Source organism: Panthera onca, chromosome B3 (assembly GCF_046562875.1).
Source record: "Panthera onca isolate mPanOnc1 chromosome B3, mPanOnc1 haplotype 2, whole genome shotgun sequence".
Classification (NCBI taxonomy): Eukaryota; Metazoa; Chordata; class Mammalia; order Carnivora; family Felidae; genus Panthera; species Panthera onca.
In genome coordinates this window covers 112,483,119-112,496,818 of record NC_138344.1, presented here as the reverse complement: position 1 = coordinate 112,496,818, position 13,700 = coordinate 112,483,119, and the positions used below count along the sequence as shown (strand labels likewise).

Sequence of the window (13,700 nt, the reverse complement as noted above, 5' to 3'; positions counted from 1 at the left end):
GAACATTCACTTCTTTGGCTGCCTTTACACTGTAACAGCAGAGTTGAGTACTTGCAATAGAAATGATATGGCCCCCAAAGCTTAAGTATTTACTATCTTGGCCCTTTACAGAAAGTTGTCAACCCTTGCCTTAGAGGATCAAAATTGCCAAGAACCTCAGAGGCCTCAAAACTTCAATGTTCAGGGTCTTGGGACAACTAGTAAACTAAAAAGAAAACTTTAAAATTATATGAGACAGAGGCCACAATGCTTGAATTTTATGATTAAATCATATAAGCCCAAACTTATAAAAATGTTGAAACTAAACAGCTTGATTATGAAATTACTGAAACTTTATTTTCATAATGAAGGTTTAGTTTGAACTGATGGAGGAAAAAACTTCACAATTCCAAATGTTAAAATGAACATGCATCTTTTTACCATGTCCCAAAATCTGCATGAAGGAACATCTTCAGTACAGCAAAAAAGAGCCTTTTTCTTACAGGTAACTTATATTTCACTTCATATTTTTGATTTAATACATCACTAAATTCATTCTACACTAAGACAAACATTTATGTGATTTCTCAAAGGTCTGTGGTTGATTTTCTGATGTGAGGAAAGAGGCTGGGTTTTTGTTGTTTTTTAAAATTCCCATTGCTTTTGGGGTGCCTGGGTGGCTCAGTCGGTTGAGCATCTGACTTCAGCTTAGGTCATGATCTAATGGATCATGAGTTTGAGCCCGCGTCAGGCTCTGTGCTGACAGCTCAGAGACTGGAGCCTACTTCAGATTCTGTGTCTCCCTCTCTCTGTCCTTCCCCTGCTCACACGCTCTGTCTCTCAAAAATAAACAAACATTAAAAAAAAAAAAATTAAAATTCCCATTGCTTTTATTCCAAGTAAAAATCTTCTAATTAAATAATTTCATCTTCATTCCAAATTTACTTCAGCATTCAAATAAATTTAAACAGCTTTCCTAAATTAGCATGAGAAGTATTTGATTACAATGATACAAATAATATTTTCTTCCTTCATTTAGTAATTTTAGACAAGAGTCCTGCAGTGGTAAACTACAGTGTACAAACTCCAGTATAGACCAAGAAAACTTAAGTCCTACCAACATGTAAAATATACATAACTATTAAAGAATATCTTGACTCCTCTGCCTTTATAAACACTTTACTCGCAGGGCACCTGTGTGGCTCAACTGGTTAAGCGTCCAACTTCAGCTCAGGTCATGATCTCATGGTTCATGGGTTAGAGCTCCAGAGCCCAGAGCCTGCTTCAGATTCTGTGTCTCCCTCTCTCTCTGCCCCATCCCTGCTCGCACTGTCTCTGTCTTGCTCTCCCAAAAATAAATATACGTTTAAAAAAAACAACAACACTTCACTCACAAAATTAAAAAAAATTTTTTTTTAATGTTTATTTATTTTTGACAGAGAGAGAGAGAGAGAGAGAGAGAGAGACAGAGCATGAGCGGGGGAAGGGCAGAGAGAGAGGGAGACACAGAATCTGAAGCAGGCTCCAGGCTCTGAGCTGTCAGCACAGAGCCCGGACATGGGGCTTGAACTCACAGACCGCGAGATCATGACCTGAGCCGAAGTCCGACACTCAACTGACTGAGCCACCCAGGCACCCCTCTCACAAAATCTTATATTCAGTTTCCTTCTTCATTGTTAAGAATAAATGCTAATGTATACAAGTCAAAGAAAAATAACCCAAAATTACTTTTATTTGAAACAACTCCAGAGCTTTCCTAGAAATATGCAAGGCTAGTTCAACATTTGAAAATTGCTTAGTGTAAGTCACCATATTAACAGATTTCAGAAAAGATACCCACATGATTACGTCAACAGATACAGAAAAGGCATTTGACAAAATTCAACATCTACTCATGAAAAAACCCCAGGCAACCTCAGGGAAAATTTCCTTAACTTGATTTAGAGAATCTATGAAATTATCTACAGCTAACATCATGTTTAAAGGTGAAAGACTGAATGATCTCCCTTTAAGACTGTAAACAAAGCAAAGATGTTTCCTTTCATCACTCCTATTCAAACATCTCATTAGAATGTGAGATGTGCAGTAAGTGCAATAAATCAAAAAAAGAAAAGGCATCAGATTAGAAAGAAACAGTTCTTTATTCACAGATGACATGACTGTCTACTTAGAAAACCCCAGGAAATCCACCAAAAAACAAACAAACACCCCTAGAACTAATGAACGAGTCTGGTAAAAACTGAGGGTACAAAGTCAATACAAAAAAAATCTATTATATTTCTATATACTAGCAATGGTCAATTAGAACCCATGCTTTTTTAAAAAATCATTTATAATAGGACCAAAAAATTGAAATACTTAAGTATAGATTTAATCAAGTACCTACAGGATTTATATGTTGAAAACTACAAAACATACATGAAAGGAAGACCTAGGTAAATGGAGAAAAATACTATGTTCTTACTGGAAAAACTCAATTTTGTTAAGATGTCAATCATCCTTGTTTATCTATAAAACACAATCCCAATCAAAATCCTAGCATTTTTTTTTGTGTGGATATTAACAAGAGGATCCTAACATTTATATGGAAAGGCAAAAGAACTAAAATAACTAAAACAATTTTTAAAAATGAATAAATATGGAAGAACTCACATTACCTGATTTCAAGATTTGTTTTAAAACTATAGTAATCAAGACATTGTGATATTGGTAAAGGATAGACAAACAGATCAATGAAACACAAGAGTCTAGAAATAGGCCCATAAAAATGTAGTCAAATGTTTTTTGACCAAGAGACAAAGGCAATTCAATGGAGAAAGGATATAGTCTTTTCAACAAATGGTCATGGAACAACTGGACAAATAAATGAAACTCAACCCTAAATTCTCTTTATGTAAAAATTAACTCAAAAAGGAAAACAGATCTAAATTTAATATACATAAAACTATAAAACTTGTAAACAGGAAAAACCTTTGTGACGTTGGGTTAGACAGAGTGCTTATATACAATGCCAGGAGATACACATACACACACACAAATACTGATACTTTGCACTTCATCAAAATGTAAAACCTGTTTTCAAAAAGCACGGTTATGAGAATGGAAAAGGCAAGCCACAAACTGGCAGAAAATCACTGCAAATCACCTGTTTGACAAAGGACCATGAAAAACTCAAAACTCATCATTAAGAAAATCCAATTTGGGGACAGTGCAATCAGGATAGGGCCAGAGGGGAACAGCGGATCTGAAGCCGGCTCTGCGTTGACGGGCTGACAACAGTGAGCCCGATGTGGGGCTGGAACTCACGAACTGAGAGATCACAACCTGAGCTGAAATCAGATGCTCAACCAACTGAGCCACCCATGTGCCCAAGAAAATACAATTTTAAAATGGGCAAAAGATTTTGCTTCACCAGAAGATACACAGATGGTAAATAAGCATATGAAAAGATGTTCAACATATTAGTCACAAGAAAATGCAAATAAAAACCACAATGAGATAAGGCTACAAACCTATCAGAATGTAAAGGTAAAAAATCTGACCATACATAGTGATGAGGATGTAAAGTAACTGGAACATTCTTCACACATTGCTGGTAGGAATACAAAGTGGTTCAGGCTCTTTGGAAAAGTATGCTGTGTAACAAATTACCAAAGACTTAGTGGTTTAAAACAACACAAATTTATTATTTTCCAGTTCTTTTCGTTAAAAATCTGAGATAGGTCTCCCTGGACTATAATCAAGAATGCTGGCAAAGCTGTGTTCTGTTAATCCATTTCCTAGCCTTTTCCAACTTCTAAAGACCACATTCCTTTAGTTTATCACTGACTCCTCTCTCCATCCTCAAAACCAAGAACTCTTCATCTATCCCTCTGGTGCTGCTTCTGTTTTACATCTTTTTTTTTTCTTACTATACTGCTTCTCTCTTTCCCTTTTAAAAAGCACTTTCATGATACATCGGATCTACCTAGACAATCCAGGATAACCTCCCAATTTTAAAGTCAACTGATTAGCAACCTTAATTCCACTGCAACTTTATTTTGCCTTTACCACGTAACCTAATTTATTCACAGGTTCTAGGGATTAAGCTATCTTTGTGGGCCATTATTCTGCCTACCACACACCGGTTTTTAAGTTTAAACACACACTTACCATATGACCCAGAAAGGAAGACTTATGTTCACACAAAAACTGTTCCTAGAGATTTATAGCAGCTTTTTCATGGTTAAAAAAATCTTTTTAATTTAAAAAACTAACTCAAATATCCTTCAACTGGCAAATAAGCTAACTGTGGTAAATCCATACAATGGAATACTACATTCAGCAGTAAAACAGAAGGAACTGCTGATAGCCTCACAACATGAATGAATACCCAACTGTATTATGCTAAATGAAAGAAACAAGACTCAAAAGGCTAAATAAATACTAATTGATTCCGTTTATATGATAGTCTAGAAAAGACACACTCCAGGGGAAGACAACAGGTCATTAATTGCCAAGGGTTACAGGTGAAAGAAGGGTTGATTACAGAAGAGCAGCTTAAGGGAATTTTGGGTGCTGGATCTGTACCCGATTTTGGTAGTCACACAGCTCTATGCATTTGTCAAAACAAATGTCCAAGAAAAAGCATTAATTTCATTTCATGTAAATTAAAAATAAAGTTAAAATCTTTTTAAAACAAAGAAAACAAAACATCATTTATCAGATTGGCATAAAATTAATTATCTGACCATGCCACCTAACAATTCCAAGTGCGGGCAAGGATGACGTGTACATTGTTGGCAGTAATGCAAATTGTTACAACTTTAGAGGATAATGTGATAGCAGCTAGCAAAGCTGAAAATGCGCATCAACCTATGGCCCAGCAATTCCACCTACAGGTAGGTATACTTTCTAGGGAAACCCTCATACATGTGCTTGAGGGAACATGCACAAAGATATTCACTAAACATTGTTTAAAATACTGAAAATCTGAAAACAAAATAATTGAAAAACTGAAAGCAGTGAAGTAATTGCATTCAGTGGTTATTTAAAAAAAGAAAAGAAATGCAGGAAGATTCAATCGTGCTAGCAACATATACGATTTTGAGAAGAATAGTTTACTGGTTTGTTTATCTAACAATAGTATATAGTGAAAAGAGCACTGTACTTGGAATCTGGAGACAAGTATTCAGCATTTAGTCTCAACTTTGCCACTAATAAGCAGTCAAACTATGGACTCCTTAACTCTATAAACCTCACTTTCCTTTTCCTAGAAAATGAAGACGTTAAGCTATACAACACTAAGATTATTTCCAACTCAAGAATTCTATGATTCAATAAATATATAATCAAGAATTATAAAGAATCTATGTTGAGAAACTATTTTTTCTCAGACACCCTGAAATCAGAAACTATCAGAGAAACAGAACATCTTAGTATATTGATACATAAAATGGACCAAATTTCCTGGTTTGTGATGAACTTTTTAATCAAGATCATAATTTAGAAAGAGCATATAAACCGCAAAACCCACCATACTGACTTGGGTCACCCTCAGATAAAATTCTCCCATTTTAATATTCTAAATCAAGTTAATATTATTAATGAGTCCACCTTTACTTGTCAAGTTCAGGTCTGTCTACCAAAAGTCATTTAGATACATGATAAAAATTATTTTTTAAAAAAGATAAAATAATGAATTGCTTTTCGTATTTTTGCCTGTTCATCTATAAAGATCTTACATTATAATTTAATAGCTTCAGCCTACTACAATAGTTTAAAGAGCCTTTTAAAGTTTATTATGCCATGTCCACAGGGAACTAGTGAAAAAAAAAAAAAAACCACACACGCACACACACAGTAGTTCATAATTCAAAAAAAGCTTACTTAACAATTTCATTACCACCAATATTTAAACATCAAAGACACCAATAACCACATGTCATTTGCTCCTACTGCAGAATTTAATAGGTTATTAACTTCTGGTATATTCCAAAGGCATAATTAGGATACTATTATTAAAGCATGAGATTACTTTTTTAAAAATCAGAAATATTAACACCTTTTACCTCGTCAGGAAAATCAGTATTTCAAAAGTCCTGTTCTATGGGCTTTCCAAATCTAAATTCTTACAATTCTAAACAAGCACGGAGATAAAACACACACTTACATACTTCTAAAAACCTAGCTATCAGATTTTAATTTTAGCGCCACTGCCAAGAACGAAACCTAAATTCCGTACACATTACTGTATGCCAATCAACTAAACAGAAGGTGAGTTGTTATTATTATTAGGAAGTTACATAATTTACACCAAAGATTATTTAAAGCGTCTTTCATTAAATGAAGGTTACAACAATTTACAGGCTTCAAAGTTCACCTTGCAAACTTGAAGTAAATTATCAGAAACCATTAACGAGATTAGGGTTTTCTTTAAAAGTGGACACAAGGAAGTAGGAACTGTTTATTTGTTTAAAGAACGCAAAGAGCAGCCGAATACCAGGAGCTGAGTCAGGCAGAGGAACGCTGACTACATTCCGTCTTCTAAAGGAAAGTGTTCGCCCCGCCGATCTCCCCTTCCCGCTTTAGGGGGAGTCCCAGGAGTCGCGAACTCGGGAGCGGGGGCGCAGAGAAGAGGGGACTCCCTGCTGTGCCTCCGGCGTCTCGGGCCGAGCAGGCAGGAGCCCCCGCCAGGGTGGTCCCACGCCAAGGCAGAGGGAGCGGGCAGGGCCTGCCAGCGTTCCCCCCGGGGGACAAAGGTTGGGCTCACGCCCTGCGCCGCCAGCCCGCGGCTCCCGCCGCCTGGAGACGCCAGCAGAGCAGCCGCCGGTCCCGCCCGGGCAGTGCGAGCGGCGGGTGGGGGAGGGGACAAGCCCCGCCGCCCCTCCCCCGACGCGCTCCCGGGGACCTGTTGATTAAGATCTCCACACAGAGCCGCCGCTGGTCCTCTTACCTCTGCGCCACGGCGGCCGGCGATCCTCCCGCCCCGGCCGCTCCCACACACTGCACAAACGACAGCTCCCCTGCGGCACTTAAAATACCGGATAAAGAACCCAGAAACTCCCGATTCCCCACCTCACAATCCTTAGACCCCGCCTGCGCCCCACCGCCAGTCGCCGCCGTCACCGCCGCCACCGCCGCCAGCAACTCCGCCTCGAGACCGCGCGAGACCGGCCCCCGCGGCCGCCGCGAGACCGCGCACGCGCCCCCGGGACGCTGGCGCAGCGGGCGCGCCTATCCCAGTTCCCTCCTCGGCGCGCCCCGCCCGCTGCTAGGCCGGGAGGCTGGCGCGGTTCGCCCAATCCCGCGCCGGCGTGGAGGGAGGGCCCACTCGTTGGTCCGCCCCGCAGCCCCGAGCCGTGGGTCGCGCGCACTTGCGCGCCTCTAAGTGAGACGCAAGCTGCTTTTTGCTCGTCCGCGGGAGGCAACCGCTTTGAGGTTGAGCCGCCCGGCCGGGCCGTGTGGGGACGTGAGATTTCCCTGAGACTTAGTCCGACGCGGGCTGTAGTCGGGAGAGCCCTTGACCTTAGTCTCCCTGACTGCCCGTCAGTCAGCTCCTGAAGAAGATCTGATTCCCGTTGAGGCAACTCCAGTGTTCTGTGAGGCACGTCACACAATCTAACATTTGTTTAAAGAACCATGACATACTTAAACACCTGGATATGTGTAGCGTCCCACAGAATTCTCTGTTACGGCAGAAAACTCCAAAAAGCTAGCAGCTAGGACCGAGTTCTGAAAAACGGAAAGGAAGAAGGGCCACAGCTGTTTCACAAAACTCGAGTGAATGCACTTAGTTACCTGGGCCACCCCGTATGCAGTGCAAGGAAATCCACAAAAAGTCTCCAGGACTCCTACATCCAAAAAGGAAATTAAAAAAGGCGTGTATGTGACCTATTTTCTCTTAAATGCGTAAAGTAAATAATAATTCAAGAAGCTTCCTCTAAGCTCCTCGATGAGTTTTTCTTCCTCTGGCACAGGATTTCCCATTCTTAGCGCTACTGAATTTGGACCAGCTAATTTGTCATGGGGGCTGTTCGGTGCATTGTAGGATGTTTAGCAGCATCCCTGGTCTCTCCCTATTGGGTGCCAGTAGTACCACTACCCCCATTGGTGACCAGCAAAATGTCTCTAGACGTTGCCAAAGGTCCCCTGGTGGCAAAATCACCTACAGTTAAGAACCACTGATCTACCTGTTCAGAGAAATGGCCCCTTAGGAAGATAGTCACTCTTTACCCATATCTTCCAATTGCCTGGCCCCAAGCAGGTTTACAAAACACCACCGCCCAAATGAACCCTCCAGCTACCTAGCCTTGCTTCACCAGCTGCTTGGACTCCTCTGTCACAGGACCCCACCCTAGTAGAATGGCGATCACTATCTGTGTGAGAGAGAAGCTACTGATCTCAAAATATGGGGAAATACCTTTCTAAAGTGCTTTCCAAATATTATTTTTACTTCCTAAAGGTATTTTCGTTTTAAAAGAGGGTGGACCCAATGGCAGATTAAAAAAAAAAATGTATTCTCTGCTAAATATTACATCCCCAGAATCCCCAAATCATTCAAATTACTTACTATCCTTGTGTGAAGAAGAAGAAGAAGAAGAAGAAGAAGAAGAAGAAGAAGAAGAAGAAGAAGAAGAAAAGGTATAGAAAGTGGAGGTAGGGTGATTCTATTTGAGTTGTAGTTTTGATGATAACTAGTTCTGTGATTTGATGATAACTACTTCTGGGATACATGACAAGATTCCTGGGCCTAAATTTTCTCATCTGTAATATGTTTCTTGTTTCCGGGTTTTGTTTGTTTGGTTTTAGATTTAAAATTCTGGTAGCCTCTGTATATGGAATGTAACATGGATGGCTTAGGGGGTTAGAAAATATAGTATTCATCCTTAAAAAAGAATGAAATGGGTAATCTGTGGTTTAAAACCTCAAAAGAGTCATTCATTCTTGTCATAGGGAAGTTCACCCACCGAATCACTCTGGCAAATTTGTAACTAAGTATTCTGGGTGAAGTAGTAAAAGGCAAACTGTAAAGTCAAGTGTACAGTGGAAAGTAACGGCAGCAAATACCCTTCTGCCTTCCTTATTTTGGCATCTGCCAACAGCCTCTATTATATGTTTATATAATATAATGTTATACTATTTTATTTCATTAAAGTCTTGAGGAAATATGTTAATATTTCATTTCAGACATTTGCAACAGATCTGAAATCTCAGTTTTCAAGATTCTACCATTCACCATTATATGGGAAATCCTTAACTAAAGGTTATAATCAATATCCCTCTGGTTTTCTTACCTCTAGGCACTAGTTAAAGCTGTTTCCATAACTGAGTTAGCAGTCTAATCTCTATAATTGTATGAACCAGAGATCAGAAATATGTAAACTAAAAGAATACTCATTGATTCATGTATGTTATGAAATAAGCAATTAGTAGGTGAGTTCATTATTAACTACATATATTTAAAAAGTATAAAATAGCCAAAAAAAAGCAAACCAACAGGGGTGCCTGGGTGGCTCAGTTGGTTAAGCATCCGACTTCAGCTCAGGTCATGATCTCATGGTCTGTGGATTGGAGCCCCACGTCAGGTTCTGTGCTGACAGCTTGGAGCCTGGAGCCTGCTTTGGATTCTGTATCTCCCTCTCTCTCTCTGCCCCTCCCTGCCACCCCGTGAATTTGCGTGCACACTCTCTCTGTTCTCTCTCAAAAATAAATATTTAAAAATTTAAAGAAAGCAAACCAACAAGCCCTGAAGTTTTTGAATTTCATTGTGTTTAGTTATTATTTTGATGTGTTTCTTCACCTTTCATCTAGCTAAAAAAATTATGTCTCTAAGCTAAAAGCATTATGCAGTTGTTGCCATGAGGAATGAGAGGTCCCACTGTCTAAGGTTAGCGGCAGTATTATTTAGTACAGGTCAGTATCATTCAACTCAAATAGCTTTACTATTCACACATTAATTCAAAAAATATATGCTGATACTTGCTGTACTGTAACGAATTAAAATGTGACAGTTCTCATCCGGGAGGAATTAACAGGCAGCTTGGGAGAGGGACAAGACAATCCCATATAGATAAAATACATTAGGAAAGTATGGTAAATGAAAATAAAGTGTTCTGTGGACTCAAAGGTAAAGTCTTATACTATGTAATGATGGGTGACAAAGAAAGGAATAGAGAATAAACTATTATGAAAATACCTTCAATAATAGAAAAACCAAGGTCTTGTACATGACTTTAAAAAGATGAGTAAAAAACGTTTATCAATTTAAATAGGTGAAGTACGCAAAGAAAAGTATGGGCTTATTATGGGAACAACAAGTATCAACCATAACGTCAGGGTAAGATATTCAGTATTTAGGATGTGAGTCATTTATCACACTTTCATTTGTACCTTACTTGGATGGTTCTGTGCCAGGCTGGGGATGAGTAGACACATAAAACATGGTCCTGGAAAAATTTTATTTTGAAGAGAGGAGGTAGACAAATCCGGAGCTTTGAAAAAATTTATTTTAATTTATTTATTTTGAGAGAGAGAGAGGGATAGAGAAATCCCAAACAGGCTCTGCACCGTCAGCACAGAGCCCCATATGAGGCTCAAACCCACGAACCATGAGATCTTGACCTGAGCGGAAATCAAGAATGAGACACTTAACCGACTGAGCCAACCCCTTGGAAATTTTTTAAATGAAGGAAAGATCAAGACTTAATGCCAAGAGAAAGGAAATCAAGTTTGTTCTCCTTGAAAATAGCTATAAAAATTTCCCATATCTTTTCCTCACTAAGCTCCCAATCAAATCTCTATTTTGTCTGTACAACAAATCTTCGCTGCTGCTTTAATTCATATCTATATGTGAATATCTATGACTGGGAATGGGATGTTATCTGTGCTGAACTCCAGAGTTGAACTTAAATGCCTCTTTTATCTTCTCTTGGACTGACTCTGAGCTTTAACTCCACCACTGCTTCAAAATAACCTTTGTCAAAGTCATTAATTAGAGCCACTTTGTTAAATGCAAAGGTTAATGTTTGGTTCTCATCTTCTTTGACTTGCCAGCAGCATTGGATGCCACTGAGCATTTTCTCCATTTTATCCTCTGGGCTCTTGAAAAGAGCTTCTCTTCCTACCCACTGGAACCTCCTCCTCATCTCCTTTGCTGGTTCTTTATCTCCCTGAATGCTTAAAATTGGAGTGTCCCAAGATTCTAACATTCAGTGTTTACTTCCTCTCTGCCTGGCTTTCAATCCCAGCTCTACCACTTGCTGACCGTTTGATCAAAAGAAAATAATTTCTCCGAGATTCAGTTTCCTCATTTATAAATTAAGGATCATGAAAGTAGCTACCTACTACAGTGGTTGTAAAGACTGAATATATATGTAAAGTGCTTATAACAGCATTCTACACTGAATGCATTAATCATTTGTCCTTTTTCTTATCATATTCTTCATCGTTCACTCCCTACATGATTTCATCTGGTATCATGGCTTTAAATTCCATCTATACACTGTCAATTTTTTTTTAAGTTTATTTATGTTGAGAGAGAAAGAGAGGGAGGGGTGGAGAGAGAGATGGAGAGAGAGAGAGAGAGAGAGAGAGAGAGAGAGAATATCCCAAGCAGGCTCCACGGTGCCTGATGCAGGGCTCAAACTCAGAAACTTTGAGATCATGACCTGAGCCAAAGTCAGACACTTAACTGACTGGGCCACCCAGGTGACCCTACACTGTCAATTTTAAATTGATCTCTAGTCTGAACTTCTGCTGCAAACTCCAGAATCATGTATTCAACTGTTGGCTCAACATTGCCGTTAGAATTTCTAATGAGCATTACAAATTTAACATGTCAGAACTTTTTTAGGAATAACTTCTGTCTAAAGATGATTGTTTTTGTTCCTAAGTGGTCCTCTGTGTGGTGAAGAAGGGAGAGAGTATGGCAAATGCAAAAAGAAAAAGGAAAAGAAAACTATTTGCTCTTTACCACCTCCTCCTATGCTTCATGGTTGATTTTAACTACTATAATAATCCCTCATTTATTTATTTTTTAAACGTTTATTTATTTTTGAGACAAAGACAGAGCATGAACAGGAGAGGGGCAGAGAGAGAGGGAGACACAGAATCTGAAACAGGCTACAGGCTCTGAGCTGTCAGCACAGAGCCCGACGTGGGACTCGAACTCACGACTGTGAGATCATGACCCGAGCCGAAGTCGGACGCTTAACTGACCGAGCCACCCAGGCGCCCCAATAATCCCTCATTTAATTAATACAGCTGAGAATTAGAAGGCAGAAAGCTCCTTCAAAAGTCAAAATTAGTTGCACTTCACTTTTATTCCTGAACTGACAGAAGTCTCTGACAAGCTTAGATATCTTTTTTCTAACATCTAAGTGATTATAAGGTCTTATTATATGTGTGATTCTTTAATGGATGTGTCAGTTCAAAGCAGACATACCTCTGCCATGAGACAGGGTCAAGGAAGTCAGTCAGAGGAACAGTTTCTGATGGAAATTACAGATCAGATAAAGGAGGTAATTCTAACTAGGAATTTGCAAAAACTCAGTGGAAACAGATATCTGGGATTTACAAACTTTTTTCCTCATCAAAAAATCCAAATCTTTAGAAGGTAAAATCCATTCAGTGGTTGTAAGGGGTGAGAGTAGGCTGGGATGGGAGGGGGGGGGGGGCGTGGTTAATTGCAAATGGTACAAGGAAAGTGGTTCATTTAAATGAAAACATTTAGGGGCACCTGGGTGACTCAGTTGATTGAGCATCTGACTCTTGATTTCGGCTCAGGTCATGAACTCATAGAAGGAGAGAGAGACGCAGAATCTGAAGCAGGATCCAGGCTCTGAGCTGTCAACACAGAGCTTTACACGGGGCTCCAACCCGCGTTGGTCAGACCATGACGTGAGCCGAAGTCAGATGCTCAACTGACTGAGCCACCCAGGCACCCCTTCTATTTCATTCTTGATTGTGGAAATGGGAAAGAAATGCCTTTTACCTCTGGAGCAAAGATAAGAGGAGGAGTAATTCCCTGGGATTGTGGGCCGAGGGGAATGGAAAGAGGATTTTCCTGTCCAATAGAAATGTAATGTTAGCACATATGTAATTTTGTGAGATATTATTTAGTAGCTAATGAAGAAAGTAAAAGGAAACATGAAATTAATTTATAAGTTTTAACCTGATATATCCAAAATACTGTAGTTTAAACACATAATGAATATAATTATTGAGATATTTTCTTATTTTTTTTGTACTAAGTCTTCAAAATCTGATGTATATCATATACTGAAAATATATCTCAATTCAGGTGCTAAATTTTCAACAGTTAAAGTGAAAAAATGTAGCCGTACCAAAACAATAAATTTATGTTTAATGAAAAAATATTCTATGCTGCTTCAGCTTTTAAATTTAAATTTAATTACAATTAAAAGAAATTTAAAATTAAGTTTCTCAGTTGCACTAGCCACATTTCAAGTGCTCAGTGGCCACATAGACCCAGTTGCTACCATACTGGACCATATAGTTCTAGAGATTTGTCTGTGGGACAAGAAGGAGAAAATGGAGGTGAGACATATTCCTTGTTGCAACTCAGGACACAGTAGAAATACCAGTACAATTTGTGTGAAGTTTGATAGAGAGAGAGAGAGAGAGAGAGAGAGAGAGATCTTCTATGTATGTATCTTTTTTCCCTAGCTACATGATTTTGAACAAGTAACTTGGGTAAGCTCCACTTTCACCACCTATCT

At 39.2% G+C, this 13,700-nt stretch overlaps 1 protein-coding gene across 5 annotated transcripts in view; it reads right to left on the bottom strand.

Moving 5' to 3' along the window:
• Positions 1-7,164, bottom strand: part of PALS1 (protein associated with LIN7 1, MAGUK p55 family member) — a 93,662-nt gene extending 86,498 nt beyond the window's left edge. For 2 of the 5 annotated variants that reach the window (XM_060620094.3, XM_060620098.3), the window contains exon 1: positions 6,914-7,029. The gene's annotated coding sequence lies outside the window, so the exon portion shown is untranslated. The other 3 variants (XM_060620093.3, XM_060620097.3, XM_060620096.3) reach the window with 3 other exon arrangements.
• Positions 7,165-13,700: the final 6,536 nt, after the last annotated feature.